This window comes from Microtus pennsylvanicus, chromosome 10 (genome assembly GCF_037038515.1).
Source record: "Microtus pennsylvanicus isolate mMicPen1 chromosome 10, mMicPen1.hap1, whole genome shotgun sequence".
Lineage (NCBI taxonomy): Eukaryota > Metazoa > Chordata > Mammalia > Rodentia > Cricetidae > Microtus > Microtus pennsylvanicus.
Window position 1 is genome coordinate 57,739,583 of NC_134588.1, and position 9,534 is coordinate 57,749,116.

The 9,534-nt window shown below is 43.4% G+C and overlaps 1 long non-coding RNA gene across 3 annotated transcripts in view; it reads right to left on the minus strand.

The window, feature by feature from the left end:
• The window catches only part of LOC142858766 (uncharacterized), a 138,905-nt gene extending 129,758 nt beyond the window's left edge, over nt 1-9,147 (minus strand). For all 3 annotated transcript variants that reach the window (XR_012912080.1, XR_012912079.1, XR_012912078.1), the window contains exons 1-2: nt 9,013-9,147; nt 8,795-8,905 (exon numbers count right to left, since the gene is read on the minus strand). This is a non-coding gene — a long non-coding RNA (uncharacterized LOC142858766). The remainder of the gene's footprint in view (nt 1-8,794; nt 8,906-9,012) is intronic.
• Nucleotides 9,148-9,534: the final 387 nt, after the last annotated feature.

Here is a 9,534-nt window from a genome sequence, read left to right on the forward strand (position 1 = left end):
CATGGTGTCTTCTGCATTTGAACCATTGATCTGGTAATTTAAGAAGATTAGGGATAAAGGTACTAAATCAAAGAATGATGACATAGTTAAATCAAAATGAAGCACCTATCAGAGGTGTTACATTAGGTGTTGGAATGTAGATATAATCCTGCCGTAAGAAAGCTTCAAAAGGGCAAGAAAGATGGTAAGAGAATGATTAGTATTATGACCTGGTGGAATGAAGATATTCTAAAGAGAAAATATGTCTCTCAATCTGAATATCAGACGGTTGAAACGGTAGACCCCAAAGAAATGGGAGTTTTCCCAGGAATCTTACGCTGGAGGAAGAAGAAGGCCGAGCCAGAGGAAGAACTCATCTCCCTTCAATTGACTTCTCAGAGTTCTAACAACTTGTCAGACCACCCTACAGGATGGGCTGAAGCTCAGACAAGGACGGGTGTGTGGCAGGCAGCATTACATCTTGACTGGGACTGCTTAGATGGACAAACCCTTGGCCTTCTGTTTAAACCTCAATCTCATTTCTAATCTAATTGAAGACAGATTTGGGGGAGGGGCTCCCTGGATCTCCTAGTCCCTCTTCCTAATTTGGCCATATTAAAGAAATCTCCTTTTTTTCTTTCATTTATTAATTTGGCTCTTTTAATTGACCTACTAAGGACAGGTGACTTAATTGGCTTAGGGCCCAAACTGTGACCCCCAAGTAGGATAACTTTAGAGCATTGTGTGATGGTTCATGGAAAGGTAGCAAAGGCATATAACGGGTGAGATCCCAAGTGACAGTCAGTGGTCTGTCTATGGTAAGATAGAGAGATCTGATGGATGAGTAACATTGGAGGGGCTGAAGGAAGAGACATCTTTTCATGGACCTGAGCTGATCTGAGACAGGCATCTCTGATGGCAGATGAAGAAAACCCTTCAAAGTTGAAGGGTAACAGGGTCTCACCTACCTTCCCAACATTTCTCTCTGGGATGTCAGCCCGGCCCTGTCTCCTGAACTCTGAGCATCCATCTGCCCCTTCTCTGTTCCACATGGCTACTACTAGGTAGCTCATAACAGCCAACAGTTAGGAAGAACATTTGGACAAGTATAAGGAAATTAAACCTGCATTCATAGGAGCTAGAAAAAGTCCTAAGCCATGGAGAACATCAGGAAGCATTCTTCAGGAACGCAGACTGTTAGATTTGCCTTGGGGGAGTTTCAAAGGATGAAAAGATAGAAAAGACAGATCCTAATCTTAGAAAGGAGAGTGATAAAGTTAAAGCCTTGTCTGTGTCTAGCCATCAACCAAGACTTGACCAATCACACTGCAGATGCATTATTTAGAGTAAGACCTCGATTGGGAAAATATATGAACATTAATCAGCAACAGGTCTTCCCTTTAATTAAACGAAATGGCCCTCAGCTGGAGCATGACCTCATAGGGCACCAACAGGTGAGCTGTCACAGCAGGAGGCTTAGCATAACTGCAGCCTCTCTAGTCTCCCTCAAACCATTTATTTTTATTTGTGAAGATGAAACCTACAGAGGTTTTAAGACTCCCCTGCTTGTCACGCATTCTCTTTCGCAGCTACATGAGGAGCCACAGAAGCTTCAGGAAGCCAGATGGATACCCCCACAATGGGTCAGAGTGTAGATTTTAATTGATGGAATGAAGGTGCAGCCAGTACTGCTGACATTTCAAGCAGTGAGCATCCTGCTTCTTAATAGGTGGGGAATTCAAGGGGAAGTGAATCTCAATAGAACGCCTCCCGGCAGATGCTCAGTAAATTCCTTCCAATGTAAGAGACTCAGATATTTATTAAGGATTTGGGTTTTTTGCTTCATTTTTTAAAAGGAATTATTGTTTCTAAGGGATTCATATTCATTTTGTATAATGCCAAATGATGAAACAGTCTGCCAGAGACAAAATTTTATTTTGAGCCAAGAACTCCCCAGTTTAATTTGTTTTCTTCCAGAACAAGCGATTCTAAAAATTAGTCCACCTGCATCCCTGTTTAGCCAGAGACTATAGAGCGATACCCCTCTGGCTAGTTCCAGGACAGGCACCAAAGCTACAGAGAAACCCTGTCTCGAAAAACCAAAAAAAAAAATGAATTTAAATTGACTTATTTCTTCTGGAACATCTATGAAGATGGAATAGTCCATCTCTTCTTCCTGGTTACTGTTCAGGAGGCCATAAATGATTCCTGATGTTTTAAATAGTTAGGTTCTCCATGGTAGATAGGTCCTAGTTGTCATAGGTACAAAAGATGAATATTATACCCAAGGTCAGATTGTCGTGGCGGCCAGAGGCACCAAAATGTACTTTCCAAAGTCACTGAGTCCTGTTAGAGTACACAAAGAAGCCAGCCAGTCTCTTCCAACTGTGTGACTTTTGTACCTCAGGCCTGCTGTAGACTTGATGCTTTGAGTCACTGGCTTACAGCATGACAGCACGAACTTGACAAGGATTGTGTACACCCCAATCCTTCCTTCAGCCCAGAGATGCAGGGCCAACCTGACTCTCCAGATTCCAGCTCCCACTAACCAAGACGTACCAATAATCATGGGTAACTGACCTGAACCTGCTCTATGGTAGACACGATGCTAAGAAACATGGAACACCATAGACATGGGTTCTACATGTTACATTTGCAATGTAATGAAGAAAACCACGCTATTCCACTTAGAGAAAATAAACCAAACCTCCATGTTTCAACAAATTTCCAGAGAGATTCTTTTACCTATTCAGCTTTGACCATCACTCACTCTTCAGTTTGTGAGAGCAAGAACTACATATTAATCCCAAACTGCTCTCATTTGACAGAAAGATCGGAAGTCAAGGTTGAAGGAATTGTTGGCTCAGTGTCAGTGCCTACATCAGAGAGAGGCACTGTGTGAAGTGGTCCACAGAAGAAAAGAGTTAAGGACTGGAGCAAATCACACACACGCCTGTGGTGGTGTGGAGAGGAATGGCCCCCATGGACTCGTGTGTTTGAAGGTTGGGTCACCACGCAGTGGCATTACTAGGAGGTGTGACCTCGTCAGAGTAGGTGTGGCTTTATTGGAGGAAGTGTGTCTCCCGAGGCAGGCTTTGAGATTTGAGATGCTCAAGCTATGCCCAGTGTCTCATTCTCTCTTCCCGCTGCCTTCAGATTCAGATGAAGCACTCTTAGTTCCTTCTCTAGCACCGTGTCTACCTGCATTACCCATGCTTCCCACCATGACAACAATGGACTAAACCTCTGAACCATAATCCAGCCCCCAGTTAAATGTTTTCCTTTATAAGAGATGCTGTGGTCATGGTGTCTCGTCACAGCATAGAAACCCTAACTAAAACACAGCCTAAAATGATCTTGAGGGAGGAGGGGACGCTACTCCCTGCCAGCTGTGGTTCTCGGTGCCACAGAACATTGCTTCGGAGCCTGAGGAGCTCTGTGGTAGAAGACACTTTGAGACATCTGACAGCTGCTGAGAACGTTGCCTTTTACCTCTGATGTCATTGACCTCGGGGATCAATTGTTCACAGGTGGGAGAGCACATGTCTTGGGCACCTGTGTCCTTTCCCAGGGGAGCTGCTACTTGTGTTCCTCTCTTGCTTCTCAGGGATCCCCAGGGCTGGCCCTAACCACAATTTGCAAACATGAATACATTTCCATCTTTCAAAATAGTCATTTCACTTCCGTGGCACTTCTCAAATTCCTCATACACCCACATACATCATACAAAGCTAATAATAGTAATAATAATTAATAAAATACATTTTTTAAAAAGATGGAGAATACATGTGGAAGACACCCAGCATCCACCTCTGTCCTTTATACATGCACGCACGCACGCACACACACACACACACAGAGTCAAGCATACACACAGCACATGGGTACAATATATATAGACACAATATCAGTGACGAGAAACTCTGAAAATCCCTCAAGTTCAATATGTGTTGTACAGATGCTCCACTGTCCAGTACATGATAGATACGGAGGCCGAGTGGGCTGGACACAGGTCTCAGGAGCAGCCACTGCAGCATGGCCGCAAAAGTAATGGGGAAAGTGGACCTACCAGTGACGTGACGGTAGTCTGGAATACCCTCCTATAGGTCAGTGCTTCAAAAGAAAAATAAAGCAGAAATGTGGAAAAGACTGCATCAGTGAAAGAGTTCAGTAGGCAGAATCTGTCTGGAAGAAAGATGGGACCCCATAGGGTGACATGCAGCACCAGAGACCCACGCTGGGAAACAGGAGCGGGGGGGGGGGGGTCAACAGATACCTGCTGCCCGGGTAGAGACAAGAAAGTTATGTGAGCTACACCAAGCTCTAAATGGTCTAGTTCCCTAACAGTCTGGTGGTCATGGCTATCCTGACACATCTCCTCCTTCACGGGAAACCTGGAAAGCAACCTTTACTTTCCTTAGTTCCCCGGGGACTTTGAAATTTGTATTTGAAAATCTAAAACAGTCTCCTGAGGAGACACCTGTAGACCGCTGCTGTCCAGTCTTGAGTTGCCTAAGCCCAAAACAGTAAATGTCATAAAAAGTCACAGTCTTTGATTTGTCCTAAGACTCTTGAGCCCTTTAAAGTGTACTTGTGTGTTTGTGTAGGTTCGTGTATGCGTGTTTGTTTGTGTATATGTCTCTATGATTAATTGTGCGTGCATGTTTATGAGTTCACTTTTGTTCATGTGTATATGCTCATGTTGCTCTGTGTGTATGTTAGTACATGTGTGTTTGTGTGTGCACATGCATACAAGTGATGAGTGTGTAGACCTGTGTTCATGTGTTTATGTGTGTGTGTATATATATATATATATATGCATGGCTATTTGTGTGTTTGGGATGTGTTTGTGTGTTGTTATGAGTCTGACTTTGTGTTTGTTAGTGTGTTCATGTCTGCATATATGTGTGTGCATATGGGCCTCCTTCTGTATGTGCATGCAAGTGATTGTGTGTATCTTTTGTGTGCGCATGTATTAGTGTGCAAGGGTTAATAAATATGTGCATGCCTGTGTCAGTGTGTGTCTACATGTGTTTGCATGACTACATGCCTCTGTGTATGTTTTTGTGTATGCTTTTGTATGTGTTCGTGCATATGTGTATATGTTTGTCTGCACTTCTCTGTGTGTGTGTCTGTGTACATATCTGTTGTCTGTATGCATGCATGTTGTGAGTGTGTTTGTAAGTGGAGGTTTATGCATTCAGATGTGTTTTGGGGTATGTGATGTGTGTCTATGCATTTGTTCCTGTTTGTGTTTGTGCTTCTCCACATATGTATTTGTGTGTAGTGTGTGCTTGTGCATTTGTTTGTGTGTATGTGTGTATTTGTGTTTATATATGTGTTGGTATTTATGTGCCTGTGTCTCTGTATGTGCGTGTATGTTTGTGTATTTATATAGACATATCCATGCTTTTTCATGTGTGTTCTGGTATGTGTGTACATGAGTGCTTGTGTACACATGTGTCTTTGTGTATGCAGGTGTTTGTGTATTTTTGTGTGCTAGTGTATCCTTTTATGGTGGTCTGCATGCATGTATTTGTGTATTTGTCTGTGCTTGTGATTACATCTGCTTGTGTGTGCTTTTATTGTTTATGCTTTTGTATGAATGTATATGTGGGGTTTTGTGTTTACACATGTTTGTATGTGTGCATACATTTCTGTATGTATGTTTGTATGTGTGCATACATTTCTGTATGTATGCTTGTGTGTGCACTTATGTGCCTTTGTGTGTTTGTTGTGGTTACGTGTGTGTTTGTGTGTGCATGCATGTATTGTGTGTGTGTATGTGTGCATTGTGTGTATGCAGGATTTGGGGGATTGTATGTTTGTTTGAAGCAGGCTCTCACTGTGAGTGCTGGCTGGCTCAATATGTATACTAGAGACTGGCTTTGAAGTCCCAAGTGCTGGGATTAAAAATATGCACAAACACACCAGAAGTGTTCGTATGTGTGCCTATATGCATATACATGTTTGTGTGTGTTGGGTATGTTTGTACTCCCAACAATAATTCCTGTTATCAAAAAAGTCAGCATATGAACACTATCTCAGACTTAAAATTGACAACTTATGGAGAAGATGTGAAAACTGGATTCTTTGGTCTTAGACCTACATGGACAGGTATGATAACATGCTCATTGCTATCTCAGATGGGTACCGACACCTGCACAAACCAACGCCTCTAAGACAGACACACAGGTCAATATTGGGGATCTGTGCAGAACAGATGGAATTTAAACATCCTTTTGCCACGGATTTCACTGTAGTCACAAAACATCTCACCGCTAAATTAGATACTCCTAAACATCCTCCCCCTGGGACTGCTTTGACCTCAAGATACACTCGGCAAGTTCAGCTTCCTTTATTGGTCATCCTCATATTTGGATTTCGATCCTAGATAACGATACCCCTTTTCTCCCTTCCCCTGGTCGCTTTTTCCTTTCTCATTTACAGCCCCTCCTTTTCTCTGAATCTATCTCTTTACTTTCCTTTGTTCTTTTCTAACTCTCATTCAAATCCTCCCCTTCTCCTGCCTTCAGCAAAGCCCACCTGTGACCTTCATGTTTCTCATCTCTCAAACCTTAAGAGAGCCACTGCCCCCATTTAAAATGCTTTCCATCCCAGCCTCTCTCCACCTCTCAACGTATTCTCGTTCATCTGTGCCTATACTTACCCTCCAGCAAATGCCTGGAGAGTCGCACAGCGTGAGTCACTGAGATATTAATAAGTTATTCTATGTGAAGGCAGATGACATCACTAACCCACTGTCTGGAGGACATGTGCCCTTGATCAGGTTTCTCCACAGTAGAAACAAGTGGATAATTTAGTCTTACTGGGTCCCAGCTCTGCCCACAAGGATGATTTTAAGACCCTTCTAAACTTGAGATGCGGGAAGCAGACTTAGAACCGAAGGAAGCCGGCTTTGCCAATTCCTAAGATCTTGATGCAGGCCATCAAAAGGTGTAGGAAGCCCATGCTCAAAACTAGATGTACTTGGACCATTTTAACCAAAAGGGTCCTGTTTAAGGTTAGTTATTTTTAATTGTGGTCTGAAAGAATGGGCTGCATAGCCTTACAGGGCTTAATGGTGTCGCCAGTCAGCAAATATGCGGTAGGTCTGTTACAGCATCTCCAATCCTATCAACATCATTAGGAGACTGACAGCCACGGAGATTAACCCAGAAATAGCCACAGACCTAGTGCTTGTGAAAGCCTGACTTGATCACACTCTTTCCGTTACAGCGTGAACCACATGTGTTCCAGCTTCCAGCCTCTCTTCTTGCACGTGGATAACGTGAGCCTCAGCTGGTAGCAGAGGAAATTCCAGCAGCAGCCACGGTGCCGGAGGGGATCTCTTCCTGCTGACCTTCTCTCTCATGGTCATTGTCTGCACCAAGTCTGAGACCCCAGAGATCTGGTGACTGACACCGGTCTTCGGAGCGTCATGGACTGTTACAACACACTGCCCTACCTGGGAAATAAGCAGCACCCACTGTCTTCATGCCTTTGCGGGGTGCTTACCTGCTCTTTACTTTGATCAACTGGTGTAGAAAGTAGTGTAGGGTTTTGTAGGCACAGCCAACTCTCGTTGGTCATGCCTGAACAATGTTTTGAATTTTCTGATTTCTTGATTGGCACTGAGAGTCCGAACCTTGTGCTATGAAATCAAGTGAGGGTTTGTAAGTGTCAGACTGTCAAGACATGCAGGTGTCATTTTCCGTATGTGTTCCTTGTCTCCCTGGGTTATGAGCAGGGTGGGCAAGGTCCCTGTGCTAGTGAAGACTGTGACATCTGCAGAGACAATAATGGATAAGTTAATCTTTGCTGCTTGTGATACATGCTATGCCAGTTGCAGAAACAGGATTCTAGGGGAGTTCTGCACACAACAGAGTCTCCTCCATCTATTACAGATAAAATGGAGGAGACAAGACAAATTAGTGCCTTCCAAGTGTTGGATGCTTTCTCTGCTTTGAAAATTGGAAAGAATTCTCAATTCTATAAACATTTGTGGGATGCTCGCTCGCTAAATCTGTTTTGTTCTATGAGGACGATAGATGTATTGAAACCTTAACACTAGTTCAAGACACAGACATCAGAGAAAAACAGCTCCAAAATTCACTGAAGAAACAGAAACACAAACAAAGTGTAATAGGCACCCAGAAGAAGAAACTGGAATGGTCTGGAATGGAGCCCTGCAGAGGCTATAGGCACACTGGCCCTACCCAGAAAAGGACTTCTGAACACATTGAAAAGCAACGATTCCACTTCCAGAATCAAGATTCCCCATCAGAGTCAGCATTGTTGCAGGGCTACTTAACATCATTCAAGGTGCATCGTAAACATAGCTTTACTTCATTCTTCAGTTGCAGTGGTCAAGGGGAGATATTATTTCATCTCTTTCACACATCAAAAAGGTAAGTTTCTAGCTAGGCATGGTAGCGCATGCCTGTAAATCTTGAGTGCCTAAGATAAGGGGATCCAATGTTCAAAGCTGACTTGGGCTACATAGCAAGACAAGAATAAATTTTATTTATTTAAGCAAATAAATTTTATTTATTTTTTTAAAAATAAGGGTTTTTTTTTTAAGGTAAAATGGCTGAGGAATCCCATGTGACACCACCAGTCCTCCTGTCGCCCACTCTCTCCACATCACCGCTGTGACATGCTCCTGGGCACAGGGGCCACCCCCGTGAAAGAACCACATCAATCACGCCATTAAGTTTTGTTCTTTACTTACATAATATTTCCTTTACATTCTGAAAAGAGGGACAGGGATTAGTTCAGCCCTAGTCATATCGTAATAATAAAAATAACTCACCAGTATCGTTATGTATTCCAGTCTGTGTGGAGCTTTGCCATCTGACAGGCTATTTCGACTGTGTCCTGGTATTAATGCCACACTGCAAAGCCATTATTCTTACTATCATTCCTGCTTAGAGAGATGAAGACATCAACACACACATCAAGACTAGAGATCATAAATGGATCTGTCTTAAGCACTTTATGAGGTTTGAGGGGAGAAAGGACAACCTTTACCTTAAGCCCATTTTCTTGGCAAAAGTAAACTTTACTTTTTCTCCAGATTCTTCCCTGATGCTTTTTATTTTTTAAGAGAAAACCACAAATCTGGCTGCCTCTGGCAAACAAATCCAGTGCTTCTCACACCAGGCTCTGCTGGGCTGTGGGTTCTGAGGATCCCAGAGTCCTCTACGGTATAAGGAGAAACGGTCATATTACACAGAGGAGCTGCTGTCTGCTGCCCTGACTTCGGACACATTTGAAAGCTTAAAATGGCAGTAGAGTCAAAGGTCAGCCTCCCAGATTAGCACTGAGTGACAGGAAGCGCAGCCATCCTGAAGAAAATGCTCTCTGCCTTTGACCCTCGGCTCTCAACCAGGACCAAATCTGAGTAAACAGCCCTAAGACCCAAGTGCTTTCTATGTGGCAAAAAAAGTGAGAAAATGGTCCCTCCCCCCTTCCTCCATTCCAACCCCCTTGCCTATAGCCCTGTGACTGACCTCCTGAGCGCCTGTGTGCGCCCCTTCCACCTTATTTCAG